The 15,142-nt window shown below is 40.1% G+C and overlaps 1 pseudogene; it reads right to left on the bottom strand.

The window, feature by feature from the left end:
* Positions 1-9,071: 9,071 nt before the first annotated feature.
* On the bottom strand, positions 9,072-9,747 carry LOC132491644 (ras-related C3 botulinum toxin substrate 1-like; annotated as a pseudogene).
* Positions 9,748-15,142: the final 5,395 nt, after the last annotated feature.

Below are 15,142 nucleotides of genomic sequence, written 5' to 3'. Positions count from 1 at the left end.
GTCTTCTGCTAATTTAATTGATAAAAAATTATCAAACAGCTATAGTGGCCAAGTCATCTCTGAGTGGTAGGATTCAAAATAGTTTTTCTTTTTTATATTTCTCTGATCTTTTTCAAATGAACACATGAACATGTATTACTATTTTAATACATTACTGTAAAGACTTTAATTCATTAACATATTAATGAATAGAGCAGTGGAAATTTAATGGAAAATGCTGTAGCTTTATTCAGCTTTCCTCAAAATATGTAATCCAAACAGATTTCAAAAGATAAAAGTAAAAATTTTATTTTAAATATATCAGTTCTTAATTGATAGAATATAAAGAATTTAAATTATACCTCTAATGATTATTATGTCAAAAATACTATACTATGCTTGATTATATTTCATGAAAACATAGCACTACATTCCCACTCAGAAACACTTTTGTAAGAATACACCAAAAAACTGTTAGCTGCAGTCTGTTCTGAGGATTAAGGTGGGATTGAATGATAGAGTTGTGAGTCAGTCAAGAGACTTAACTTCCACATTATTATCTGTGTTGTATTTATATTATTTACTTAAGTTTGTATTATTTTCTTATCTTTTTTACTACTTTTTAAAAATGCATTTGAAAATTATTTTTTAAAAGAAACGGATGACCTTGATTTCTATGACCTTTCCCATCCCTCCTCATCACACACTTTCATCAACAAACATAAAAACATATACACATTGCAGCTCAAATGGAGCAGTTCTGTTATATATGCCAACCTCAAAAATAGTAAGAAAGTGATTTCTGCTTCTCAACAAGATAGAGTAAGAAGGCTTAGATTTATCCATTTGTCTGAAATGACTGAAAAATAGTGTGTGTAACAATTATGTTTGAAAACAATGGTTTTCAGACATTGTACATCAGGCAGTGCAAGACAGTGGTCCCTGAAAGATAGGAAACAAACCAAATAAGCCCTATAATTGGCCAACCTTACTATCCGGAAAGAGTTTCCAGGCTGCAGCTTAGGGTGAGGGAAACTGGAGGAAGCCCAATAGCCTCCCTGAATTGAGGAGACAGATGAAAGCACAGGGAGGCCAAAGTAGTTTAAGTTCACAGAGCAGAGGATTGGAGAGAAGAGAGTTGCAGAGAGAGAGAATTCTGGAAATCTGCAGAAGAACCCGCTTGAGTCCGCAGCTAATTAATCATCACCATATTAATGATTAGCAGGAGCAATCCTGGGAGATCATACAGTGCCAGTAATTCATGTTCCACTAGACAGAGTAGAATATCTCATAATTCATAGGACATCAAGTAGAGTACTTAGAAGGGAATTGGCTCAGTTGTGGGGCAGAATTAGCCCTTGATCAAATGCTGCTCTGGTCCTGCTTAACAAAGCTTAAAAGCAAGACCCAGAAGTATACCAATGTTTCCAAGTAGCTTAACTGTGTACCAGAACAAAACTCAACAATATTTATAGGAATACTAATATATACAGCACTCGACAGATTAAATACAAAATGCCTGTGGTGTAAGTCAAATCATGATGCTGTACACCTTAAACTTACACAGTACTGTATGTCAATTATATCTCAGTAAAACTAGAAGGGAAAATTGTCTGTCATGTTACCGTGGAAAATTACCAGGCATGTAAAGAAGTAGGAAAAAATAACCCATAATGCAGAGAAAAAAAGAATCAATCAATAGAAACAGATCCAGAAATGATAGATATGACAGAATTCATAGACAAGAACATTAAAACAGTTATTATGGTATTCCATATATCTAAGAAGGTAGAGGAAAGATCAAGCATGTTAAATAGACACATAGAAGACATAACAAAAGACCCGAATGAGATTCTAAAGGTGAAAAATGTAATGTTTGAGATGAAAACTACTCTAGATGATAGTAACAGCAGATTAGATACTGCAGAAGGCAATATTAGTGAACTTTAAGACAGTGTTAAAGATGATACACGACGAACAGAGAAAGAAAAAAAAGTAAATAGAGCAACAGTGAGCAGTAGGACAATGTCAAGCACCCTAATATATGTGTGATTGGAGTCACAGGAGGAGAGGAAGGATAGGGGAGAATAGAGAAAATACTTGAAGAAATGGCCATAATTTTTACAAATTTGGAGAAAACTATAAACCCACATATCTAAGGAGGTTAAACTTCTTAGGTTAAACAAATCACAAAAATAATAAGAAACTTCTCATAGTGTGACTAAATAATACAGGTATCCCCTACTTTCAGAAACTTAATATGTTCATTATTTATTGCTAATGAACAAATCATCCCCAAACTTCATGGCTTAAAACAATAATAATTAGTTATTTTCTCTCACAATTTCTATGAGTCAGGAATTCAGAAGTATCTCCCTCAGCAGTTCTGGTTCAGTCTCCCAGGTGGTTGTAGTCAGATGAGAGCTGGAGCAATTCCCTGAAGACCTGACTGGGACTCACTCATGTGACTGGCAAGTCAGCACTGACTGCTGTTCAGGAGCATCGGTTCCTCTCCCCACTGACCTCTCCACAGGGCTGCTTGAGTGTCCTCGTGGCACGATGGCTGGCTTTCTGCTGAGCAAGTGGTCCAGGAGAGTAAGGCAAAAGCTACAATGCCTTTTATTACACAGCGTCAGAAGTCACAAAGGGCCAGCCCTAATTCAGTGTGAGGGGAGACAGTATAAGATGTGAATACCAGAAGGCAAAGGTCACTAGGAGCCATCTTAGAGTTGGCTACTGGACTCAATATTTTAAAAAATTAAAATTACCGGAAAGGTAAAGCATAAAAATTATTATAATACGAGCACTCACGAAAAGTTTCCTTAAAATAACAAGGAAACTTTTTTTTAAACATGATTCAATTTGTTAAATTCAGTATCTGACTAACTTGGAAAGCATCAAGCAGAGCACACCTGTAACTGACCATGGGTTACATATAGCAAGACTGATGTTCAGTTATGTGAAGGAACTCCACTATAAGCATATGGTCTGAATGTGTCATCTCAAAATCCTGGTGCCCAATGTGAAGGTATTAGGAGGTAGGGTCTTTGGGAGGTGTTTGGTCACGAGGGTGGAGCCCTCATGACTGGGACTAGCGCTCTTATGAAAGAGATCCAAAAGAGCTCCCATGCTCCTTCTACCATGTGTGAGATCTGCAACCCAGGAACGTATCCCTGATGGCATCCTGATCTCAGACTTCCTGATCTCAGACAAACAAATTCCTGTTGTTTATAAACCACCTGTCTGAGATATTTTGTTATAGCAGCCTAAAGGGACCAAGACAGCAGCCTTCGAGTGTTTTTGACTTAGTACATTCATCCTGGAAAAGCATCTCTCTGGATTTAGTCTTCCTACTTCAGCTGGCCAATGATAACTGACCATCATCTATAAGCTACTTTCACTGTGGAGTGTCAGTCTTAGGCAAGTTATCAGGGAAAGTTGCCTTCACTTGTGATCATTCAGGTCAGCATAGACACCCCTTCTTCGGGTCTTATCATGATCACGTTCCTGTAACCGAACAGGACCCTGTGGGGCCTTCCCGCATATCCTCTGCTTTAGCTCCTCTCTGAGGTACCTGGATAACAGTATTTGATGCACATTTCCTGAGTTGTTTTACTGATGTGAAAAACCCCCACCAAGTGGAAGATGTTAACTTCTTGATGACCATGAGCACATCACCCCAGGCCTCCTGGAGCTTAAGGACTAATAATGTTAACCCCTGTGACACCACCTTGTTACCTCACCATCAGCCAATCAGAAAACTGGGCATGAGCTGATCACTTACCTGGCGACCCCCCTCCCTCACCTGGCTTTTAAAAATGCTTCGGGGAGCTCGGGGCTTTTTAGGGCATGAGCCAGCCGCGTCCTTGCATGGCCCTGCAATAAACCTTGCTCTGCGCCAAACTCTGACTTTACGGTTTGTTTGGCCTCACTGTGTGTCAGGCACACAAACTTGCTCTAACATTCCTGTCCCTCCCTTACCTGAAGGGACCTGCACACCCTGACATCTGGAACCCTGGCGCTTACTCTCCCTACCCCTACCCCGCCGTGCTCTGGGGAGTCCATCTAGAATCACCTGACAGAGCCCAATGTCTCCCTTCCACCTTCTGCTGTCCCTCCCCTCACCCCAGGGCAAGGTGCCCCTGCATAAACTTGACATGTATTGAGTCTCTGGGAATAGAACGCTCTTTATAACAAGTGAGTCTGACACTTTGCTTTCAGGTACTCAACTTAGAAACACATTTCCAAGAACATGTGATGTACGAAAGTAGAGACAACCTGTAGTAGAAATGACAAAAACTGACCAAGAGTAACATAATGGACACATTGTGTTTGTTTGTCAGGAGAAACCATCCCTGAAAATATAAGAAGCAAATCCACCTGGCTTTAGAAGAAAAAAAATCCCTGAACATTATTTATAATGTTTAGTGCCAGTCAATTTATACCTCTGAGGTTTGGAAGGAAGAAGGTATGACTGGAAAAGTAGTTACACCTACTCTTTTGATCATCTCTCTGGCCAACACACTCACAAAATACCAACACATTCGTAAACTTTTAGCCAGGAAACACAGAAGGTCATACACATGCACATACCACCCACAAGCATTTATACACTCAACATTCATTTTGCTGTTCTAAAATTTCCACACAGCTCTGTGAGTTTGGAATGGAGTTTGGAATGGTAGTGGAAAAAAGCATTGATCTGAGAAAAAGAAAAATAACAGCCATCACTGTGCAGGAGTAGGAGTTTGGCTGCTAACTGAAATTTAGTCATCCTCTCTAAAACTGCTTCTTGCTCATTATAAATGACAAGGCAATATGTATTTTCTGTGCTGAGTAAGCTGGAGACCCCTGTGAAAATCCCAGTGGAAGCAGCTATCGGTCTCATGCACACGGTCTGGGCCAGCATGGTGGCAGATGCGGTGGCAGGTGAAAAGAGAGTGAAGCTCAGTCCCAGACCTTGTTACCGAACCAAACTTGGGTCCTCTCACCCAATGCATAGTAAAGCCAATCTACTGACAATGGGTTGTGGTAAAGGAGGATACAGCATTTATTGCAAGGCGCCCAATGAGGGGCCAAGCAAGGAGAATGGGCAGTTTGTGCTGAAAAGACATTAACTCCCTGATGGCTTTCACAGAAGCGGTTTTTTTTTAAATTATTTATTTATTTATTTATTTATTTATATTTTAATTTAATTAATTTATTTTTTATACAGCAGGTTCTTATTAGTTATCTGTTTTATACATATTAGTGTATATATGTCAATCCCAGTCTCCCAATTCATCCCACCACCACACTCCCTCCCCCTTTCCCCCCTTGGTGTCCATACATTTGTTCTCTACATCTGTGTCTCTATTTCTGCCTTGCAAACCGGTTCATCTGTACCATTTTTCTAGATTCCACATATATGTGTTAATATACAATATTTGTTTTTCTCTTTCTGACTTAATTCACTCTGTATGACAGTCTCTAGGCCCACCCACATCTCTGTAAATGACCCAATTTCGTTCCTTTTTATGGCTGAGTAATACTCCATTGTATATATATATACCACATCTTCTTTATCCATTAGTCTGTCGATGGCCATTTAGGTTGCTTCCATGACCTGGCTATTGTAAATAGTGCTGCAATGAACATTGGGGTGTATTTGTCTTTTTGAATTATGGTTTTCTCAGGGTATATGCCCAGTAGTGGGATTGCTGGATCATATGCTAATTCTATTTTTAGTTTTTTAAGGAACCTCCATACTGTTCTCCATAGTGGCTGTATCCATTTACATTCCCACTAACAGTGCAAGAGGGTTCCCTTTTCTCCACACCCTCTCCAGCACTTACTGTTTGTAGATTTTCTGATGATGCCCATTCTAACTGGTGTGAGGTGATACCTCACTGTAGTTTTGATTTGCATTTCTCTAATACTTAGTGATGTTGAGCAGCTTTTCATGTGCCTCTTGGCCATCTGTATGTCTTCTTTGGAGAAATGTCTGTTTAGGTCTTCTGCCCATTTTTTAATTGGGTTGTTTGTTTTTTTAATATTAAGCTGCATGAGCTGTTTATATATTTTGGAGATTAATCCTTTGTCCATTGATTCGTTTGCAAATATTTTCTCCCATTCTGAGGGTTGTCTTTTCATCTTGTTTACAGTTCACAGAAGGGTTTTTAAAGGCAACATTAGGGGTGAGGGTTGTACGGTGCCTGATCAGCTTGTGGACATTCTTGTGATTGGTTGATGATGAGGTAATAGGGTGGTATTTCAAGAATTAACATCATCATCCGGTCTGGGGTCTACATGCTTGTGGTCAGCATGCAGTTAACTTCTTCCACCTGGTGAGGGTTTTAGTTTCTGCAAAACAACTCAAGGATATGGCTCAGGATATTATCTATAGCCCTTGAGGAGGAACTAAAGGTCCTTGACTTTGTTTTATGGCTAACCTATTATTATTTTGTCTTGTTTTGATAATAATAGCCTATTATTATTTTGACTGTTTTCCTTTGTTTCTGCATTTTCTCACTTCTCTGATTAAAATTGCTCTTTGGAACTTGGGGAAGGCCTAGAAGGCTAAAGCTTTTCTACAAACAAGAGGTGGGGGATAGGGAGTGTGGTGGAGGTGGTGGTCTGTCCCTGGGAAGGCCCTACAGGGTCCTGCTCAATTTCAGCCTCAAGGCTCTTGAACACTAATGAGAATCCAAGAGGCAAAAGGGGGAAGGAAGAAAGCCCAGTGACCCCTCCCCTAAAAATGTGCTTGGGATGTGAACACAGACTATAAACCACTTGAAAATACCTGGAGTTGGATCAGTACAAATTGTGACACAAATGATTTTATTTTAAAGATAAGGACAACCAGTCCATAGTGGAAGTTTGTCACAAGTCATACTGGGTGCCCAGGTGGAGCACTGAAATTCTTCCCAATAGCTACCTTTAAATGAGCTACAATTAGTCAGATATTTTTTGCCCCATGGTAGGCACCTGAATCAGGCATCCATTAGAGTACCATGGGCTTCTGTCATTCTGGGGTGACTTGGTGATAGAGCACAGGGCTTGTCACCATCGACTGAAAACTGAAAAAAAATACACAACCTAAAAGTTGAGAGTTATGTTTTATTCAGCAAACATCCTTAGGACTTCAAGCGCAGGAGACAGCATCTCAAGTAACTCTGAGTGACCGCTCCAAAGAGGCAAAGGGCTCAGGGAGCCAGGATATATAGGAGTTTTAGCAACAAAAGACCAGGTATTGGGAACATCAGAAGATTACTGTTAATAAAAGAAAACCAGACATCTCAAGTTGATGAAATTAGCACATTTCTATGTATGGGAATATGCAAAGTCTGGGCCTATTGAAATTATTCCTTTGATATGCACCTCAGCTATTGGCATGGGGTTGGGGGGCAGTATCCTGTGTTTTCTCATCCTTAGTCTCCTCAGTGTGCACCATTGGGGGTGGCTGCAGCCATTGACTACTAGATGGTAGGCATTCTTTGTTTCCATCCTGAGTTCCCTCAGGACTCACTGTCAAGGTGGCTGTAATGTGGTGGCTTGATGGCTGCAACATCCTTTGTTTATGATACAGCAGGCGGCATTCTTAGTTCACATCACCAATATGAATTCACAGAAGGAAAGTATGGCTGACAATCTGCATCATGCCCTTTAGAGGTACAAACTGTGTCTGAGGGGAGCAGTGTCCTGAACATTTTCGTTTTACTTTCTTTCCCCCAGAAGAAAACAAAGACGGGCTTGCCTCCTAGTGCCTTCTCTTTCCCAGCTCCTGGGCATATGTCCTTAAAATTGCTTTGGAAATACAAGGTGGTCTTATGAGTTTGTGAGAGGTGGCCATAGCCATAAACTCAGCAAACTAAGCTTCAGTAGTTCCACCAGATATACATTTCTCTACTCAGCCTTCAAGACCTCTGTAATCTGACCTTATTTCCCAGCACCCCACACCCCGCCTCTCAGGTTGTCTCATCAATCACCCAAACACACCAAGTCAGAACCTGGGAACTCTGCCCAAATGGTTCCCTTCTTCTGGAAAGTCCTATCCCCCACACTCTTCTACACTTCCTTTAATTGCCCTTAATCAATATTACAGAATATCTGTGTTCTAGAGAACACAACATCCATCAGTCACCCACTGTTTTCCAAAGCCATCTTTCAAAGTGATGTTTAGGGAGAGTGATAATTGATCTATTCACCCATGTAACAATAGCTGCCATTACTGATTCTCAACCTTGACCAGCCATGTGTTAAGTGCCTGCCTGAACTATCATGTTTCATCCTCACAATAACCCTTCAAGGTTCCCTGATCCTCATATGTTGTCCCTTTTATTGTTATGTAATATTATACATGGACTCAAATAATCTGTAGAAAAAGAAGAATAAACAAATAGTTTAAAATCAAACACAAATCATATTTTCCTCATGAGGTTAAAAATAACCAATCATCAGACCATGAATGAATCTCATAGATCATCTAGTCCATGGCTCTGAACACACACGTTCTGACTGATCAGTTTCTTTCTTCTTTTTTTAAGCTCTGAAGATTATTCTGATAACTAGCCAGGTTGTAAAGCAGTAACCCATTCCAATTATCTCATTTTATAAGAGATTGGAAGGAGAAAGATGGCACTAACATTTGCTGAATGCCTACCACACTGCTACCTGCTTACCAAACTTAGTTAACAAGGGGTGAACTGAAAGTAAGGATGTCAGGGAATTTGCCCAAAGGAAATGAGCTAGGTCATGGCAGACCTATGTTGCTTCTGTCCTAGCTTCAAATTCTTTCCTCTACCTAACTAAAACCAAACTATTTAATTAGCATAAGTCTTTTACATAGATGATCACACTTATTTTTTGCAAAAAAAGATATCACAAAATAAGTACTATTATTATTCCTATTTTATGCAAGTGAAGAAATTGAGGCCACTACAGATGTAATTCGCCTAAAGTCAGTTAGCTAGTACATGGTGAAGGTAGGGCTTGAATCCAGATTTTTTTTCCATTTTAGGGGTAAATTTTAATAGAACATGCAAGTTTTAACTCTTAGACCTTAAACAAAACTTTAAAGTTCCTATTTGTTTCAGAATGGTTTTATGGGGAACCTAATCTGTAACAAAAAGTTGGCATTCAGTGCAAAGGTGCCAGCGTTTTTCAGCAAAGTGTACAAAAGTTCTCAGGGGCGTGGGGCAAGGAGTGAGGTGCTCAGACATTTTCAACAGCAGGCGTTCTCTCATCCTCTTGACGGGAGATGGGAGAGACCCACTGGAAGAGCTTCATTAAACACCATGTAGCAACCTCGCTGTGTCAGAGCCCAGCATTCTTGGTGTTGCACAGCACAGATTTCCTCAACCATGGCTACACGTTGAGGATACCTGACGGCAGTCAGCCTTTCCTTCAGTTTCAGTCATGTCTTTATCATCCCTAAGGTCAAGTTTAGCTGCCATTAGGACGAGGGGTGTGTTGAGACAACGGTGTCACACTTCAGGATACCACTTTGCACGGACATTTTCACAAGATGCAGGACTCAAAAGAGAAAAGCAAATTAAGAATACGTCAGCTTGTGGACAGGATAAGGATGTGATCTGTCATCATCTTGTTGTCCAGCTGCATCCATAAGCCCGGATTCACCAGTTTTCCATCTGCCATAACATGGGAAGAATAGTTATCAAAGACAGTGGAGATCTATTCTCCAGGAAATGCATTGGTGGCATCCCACATCAGTAGGCAAGTTTTACTTACAACTCCATCTCCCACCACCACCCACTTGACGACCTCCATCTGGGCATCAGCGGTGGGGCACAGGGTGCCAGGGTCTCTGCCACCTTGCCCTATACAGCTAGAAGTTGAAGCCCAGCAGCGGCCACCACCCAAATCTCCAGATTTTTTATTTCTCAATCTTGTGCTTCACACTCACTGGCTTCCTTTGCTGATACAAATGTGCAGATCTCATGCTCTTTCCTCTACCTGCCTTTGACACTTCATTGTGTTTTGCACCTATTGCAACTTCATATTGCAGTATCATGGCGTTATTGTTAAATCCCCACCAGTGCTGCAAGGTAGAGAGGAAAGTTTATGGTTCTGGAATCAGATGGCCCTGGCTTTTAATCCCCTCTCTCGCCAGTTTTGAGATCTTGGGCAATGACAATAACTTCCAACATTCATTGAGAGCTTATATGCTCCAGTGATGCTGAGAGCTTAATATGCATTAATTCATTCGCTCTTCAAGAAAGGAGGTAAATGGGAGGGAGATGCAAGAGGGAGGAGATATGGGGATATATGTGTATGTATAGCTGATTCACTTTGTTATACAGCAGAAACTAACACACCATTGTAAAGCAATTATACTCCAATAAAGATGTTTAAAAAAATAAAATAAAATAAAGCTTATGGACTTACAATATGAAAAAATAAGTGTTATCTGAACTGTCAAAAAAAAAGGTAAAAACCATTAATATTCCCATTTTGTGGAAGAAGAAACTAAGAGAATCAGTTTTCTTATGTGTAAAGTGATGATAGTCACATCTAATGTGCCAGGTTGTCATGAGGCTTACATGCGATAACCTATAAAAAGTGCCTAGAACACACACGTAAATTTTTGTCACCATTCCTCCCCTCCCTTTCACCTTTCTCCCTTGAGCACAGAGACCTCATCTCTACTGCTTGTGCTTCCACCCAGAGTCAGTGGAAGTGGTGAGCATGTAGCAGAGATATGTAAGTATTATCAACAGTCAATTTGGTAGAATGGAAGTCTCCTAAAATTTGATCTTAACTCCTCTTTCACCAAAGATACCAAATAAACCCATGCTGACCTTTGTCATTTTCTCTGACTTTCACTAGTCATTCAATAAACACAGCTGGTGAAACAGCTACACTTCACTGATAATAACAGCGACTTGACATGTTCCACCATCATGTTCTGGACGCAATTGACTAAGAAAAACCCACATCCGATTATGACAAGATGCAAACGATGTAACTCAGTGCTTTGCCACTCTGGCCATGAAAATCACCTGGGAAGCTCTTTAAAAATGTTGATGCCTGGCTCTGCTCTGGAAATTCTGATTTATTTGGTCTGAAGTGGGGCCCAGACTTTAAAAATGCTTAAGTTCTTTGAATGACTCTAACGGGTAGCCAGGGTGTCAAGTAACTGATTTACCTATGCACATGAATGAGAAATTCATTTTAGCCAGTCAGATTACTATTTAGGGTGAGAAATCTGTCTCCCTGCATGTGATATCATTTGGACTAAAGCCAAATATTTTAGCCTTGTTCAGTAACCACAGAGGGAAACTGAAAAAAATCCAACCTAGACCAGGATCAGTAAATACACAGCTGCCCCCTTGTGCCCACAATCACAATTCTCTTCCCCACTCAGTCATAGTCTTCCATCCCTTCCCAAGAGAGCATCTTGGTTGTCACATGAGATGGAGCTTAGTCTTGCACAAGATACACCTACACTTAAAAAGCTATTATAAGGACTTCCCCGGTGGTAGTGGTTAAGAATCCTCCTGCCAGTGCAGGGGACACGGGTTCAAGCCCTGGTCCAGGAAGATTCCACATGCCGCGGAGCAACTAAGCCCATGTGCCACAACTACTGAGCCTGCGCTCTAGAGCCCACGAGCCGCAACTACTGAAGCCTGCGCACCTAGAGCCCGTGCTCCACAACAAGAGAAGCCACCGCAATGAGAGGCCCGCGCACCACAATGAAGAGTAGCCCCCACTCGCAGCAACTAGAGAAAGCCCTTGTGCAGCAACAAAGACCCAATGCAGCCAAAAATAAATTTATTTTTTTAAAAAAGCTATCATAAGACAGTATTTATTAATAAACCTCGATCAAGAGCTTATGCGCCAGGAGGTGGCTTCGCTGCTAGCAATATGAAGATGGGTACGATGTGGTTCCTGCCCTCGTGAATTCAGTCTTCCAGAGAAGAGAGGATGTGGAAAGCACACTAATATAAACAGAGTTTTTGGAAGAAACAGAACAAAGCAACTGTCTATGCCTGGGAGAATCAGGAAAGACAAGGAGAGTTGTCAAGTGTGTTAGATCACAAAGGATTGAGTAGGAGGAATTCGTCAGGCCCTGTTCAATGGAAAGGGCCCTATTCAGTGGAAAGGAACTCACCAGGCCCTGTACAGCATGTACAAATGCAGTGACATATGAACAGCTGTTGGGTTTAGATATGTAAGTGGTACTATTAGTGTGACTTCAGCCTAGAGGGAGCATGAAGGACTGACAGAAGGTCAGGCTGGAAAGAAAAGCATTATGGCTTTTGCATGGCATTTTGGTATTTGGATGACAGCCAGCACTGTCCAATAGAACTTGGTGTTGGTGGAAATTAAGAGGGTGGTTCAAGTAAGAAAGTGGATGGTAATTCCGAGAGCAGGCCTAAACTCAAAGGGAAAATCTTAAATCTATCAAGAGTTTGAGAAATCAAGATATGATTGTATGTTTTATTTTAAATAGAGCATTTCAATTATGCTTATGTCTTTAATCCACTTGACAGTGACATTTGAAGATATTAAATCAGCAGTCAGGTTTATGTCATTAGCTTTTTGCAAATTAAAATAACCTTTTTTCTTATTACAAAAGCAATGCTCTGCATTATAAAAAAAAATCTGAAAATGCAGATAAGTAAAGAGAAGATAAGAAAGTTACCCCTGAGGTAACTGGACTTCCTGCTAGGTCAACTGGGACTTGAGGGTTTAAATAAAAAATAGAGAAAAACATCTAGTGATGTTTTATAACTACTACTTAATCGCACAGTATATATTAGTGATTAGCACATTTTTCAAATTTCCAAAACCTTTTCTTCAAATGAATCTTATGTAGGAGATCAATATGTAAAACAGATTAAAAAATAGAGGGTGGTGCCCTGAAAGCCCTCAAACAATCCCCAAGTTGAGCCCTGAAGCACCTCTTGGCACCTTAGAGTTCTTCAGAGCAGCTTAAAGTCCATTGGAATTTATCATTCCAGACCTTTTTCCAATGAATGATATTCATATGTATTAGTTTATAAAATGAGGTTCATAGGAAGTATGCATTTTTATAATCTAGTTTCATTTCACAATATTATAAATCATGAACAGCTTTCCCACATAAAGATATTTCCTTCTATAACATCATTTTAAACAGCTGCATTGTATTCCTTTGTTTTGATTTACCATATTTATTTAACAATCCCCAGATATTAGACATGTCATTTGTACCCAGTTTTTCCTATTTTTAAGCAACACTGTGACTGGCATCTTTGTAAGGAGTTAAATATGTGTGTGAATTCTTCTTTATTTCATAAAGATTCACATTTTAATGTGTTTTTCAAAATGCCTTTTAAAACATGTACATTGACAAGCATTGCTCTGGTGAACCCGTATATATGACCTGGAATAGTGGTCCATGGAGAGACAAACTGATGAGATGGGGATAGAGAAGTACTGCTGACTGGCATAGACAAGGAATGGTTGTCAAGAAACACTGGGGATAAAGATCCAGCAATGGCTGTGTGCCTGAAACGTGTTAGGAATCTAGTCCTGGCTTACATGTCAGGGTGGTTATGGGTCCCAAGACCAGTTTTGCTACATACTAGTTTTGCTACATACTAGTGGTTAAGAGACATCCAAATGAGTGTTCATCTCTTCCAGAAGAGATTATATGTGGAGTAGTAACTCCACATATAATTTTAATAATTCCTCATCAAGATAACCCCCTTCAAATTTTGTCTTTTATTTTATTTGCTAAGGATTATTATTTAAGGATTATTCATTTTGGAAAAAGCCAGAAGTCACTCACAGCTGATTTTAGAAAAGCTTGGGAGGGTCCAAAACAATTTCAGAAAAGCCAGGCTATGAGCCTGAATGCCACTGTGGGTTTTTTTTTTTCCCTCACTACTGGCTTTTACTCATAAAACCATTGGGTCGAACCATTAAGATGTTCTGACTGATTACTTTTGCTTACAGGATGTATTCTTGATTGTCATAGAAGCTTTTCAACATAGATTCTGCCTATGATGTTTTTATTCTCTGCTTTTTATTGAAGTATAGTTGATTTACAATGTTGTGCTAATTTCTGCTGTACAGCAGAATGACTCAGTTATACATGTATATATATTCTTTTTTTTATTCTTTTCCATTATGGTTTATCCCAGGAGATTGGATATAGTTCCCTGTGCTATACAGTAGGACCTTGCTGTTTGTACATTCTGAACGTAATAGTTTGCATCTACTAACCCCAGACTCCCAGTCCATCCCTCTCCCTCCCACCCTCCCCCTTGGCAACCACAAGTCTGTTCTGTGTGTGTCTGTGATTCGGTTTCTGTTTTGTAGATAGGTTCATTTGTGCCATATATTTTTTATTTTTTTTTTTAATTTATTTATTTTATTTACTTTTTTGGCTGTGTTGGGTCTTTGTTGCTGAGCACGGGCTTTCTCTAGTTGTGAAGAACCGGGGCTACTCTTTGTTGTGGTGCGCAGGCTTCTCATTGCTGGGGCTTCTCATTGCTGTGGCTTCTCTTGCTGTGGAGCACGGGCTCTAGGCGCGCAGGCTTCAGTATTTGCAGCACACGGGCTCAGTAGTTGTGGTTCACCGGCTGTAGAGCACAGGCTCAGTAGTTGTGGTGCATGGACTTAGTTGCTCCGCAGCATGTGGGATCTTCCCAGACCAGGGCTCGAACCCGTGTCCCCTGCATTGGCAGGCGGATTCTCAACCACTGCGCCACCAGGGAAGCCCTGTGCCATATTTTAGATTCCACATATAAGTGATATCATATGGTATTTGTCTTTCTCATTCTGACCTACTTCACTTAGTATGATAATCTCTAGTTGCATCCATGTTGCTGCAAATGATTCTGCCTATGATTTTGACAACTTGGTGGTCTGGGGCAGTGTTCTGCCCCAGACTTCAATATGTTTTTTCCAGGTCATGGCAGAAAACTAAACCTACTGCCTACTGTTTAAAAAAATAATAAAAACAACCTTTTCCCAGTTTTCTTTAATAGAAGAGAAGGATATTCTTGGCTATTCTGTTCATCACTTAGCTGAATGGTCAAATCTTCACAGAATATTTTTCCACTCAAGTTTTATTTTTATTTTCCAGAACAAAAATTTCTTTAGCTAAATTTAACTCTTGTGGTTCATTTTAAAAGATAATTCTTTAGTCTTCATCTTTGTAGGGGAGGAA

Source organism: Mesoplodon densirostris, chromosome 6, assembly GCF_025265405.1.
Source record: "Mesoplodon densirostris isolate mMesDen1 chromosome 6, mMesDen1 primary haplotype, whole genome shotgun sequence".
In the NCBI taxonomy this organism is placed as follows: Eukaryota; Metazoa; Chordata; class Mammalia; order Artiodactyla; family Ziphiidae; genus Mesoplodon; species Mesoplodon densirostris.
This window is presented reverse-complemented; position numbering and strand designations above follow the sequence as displayed.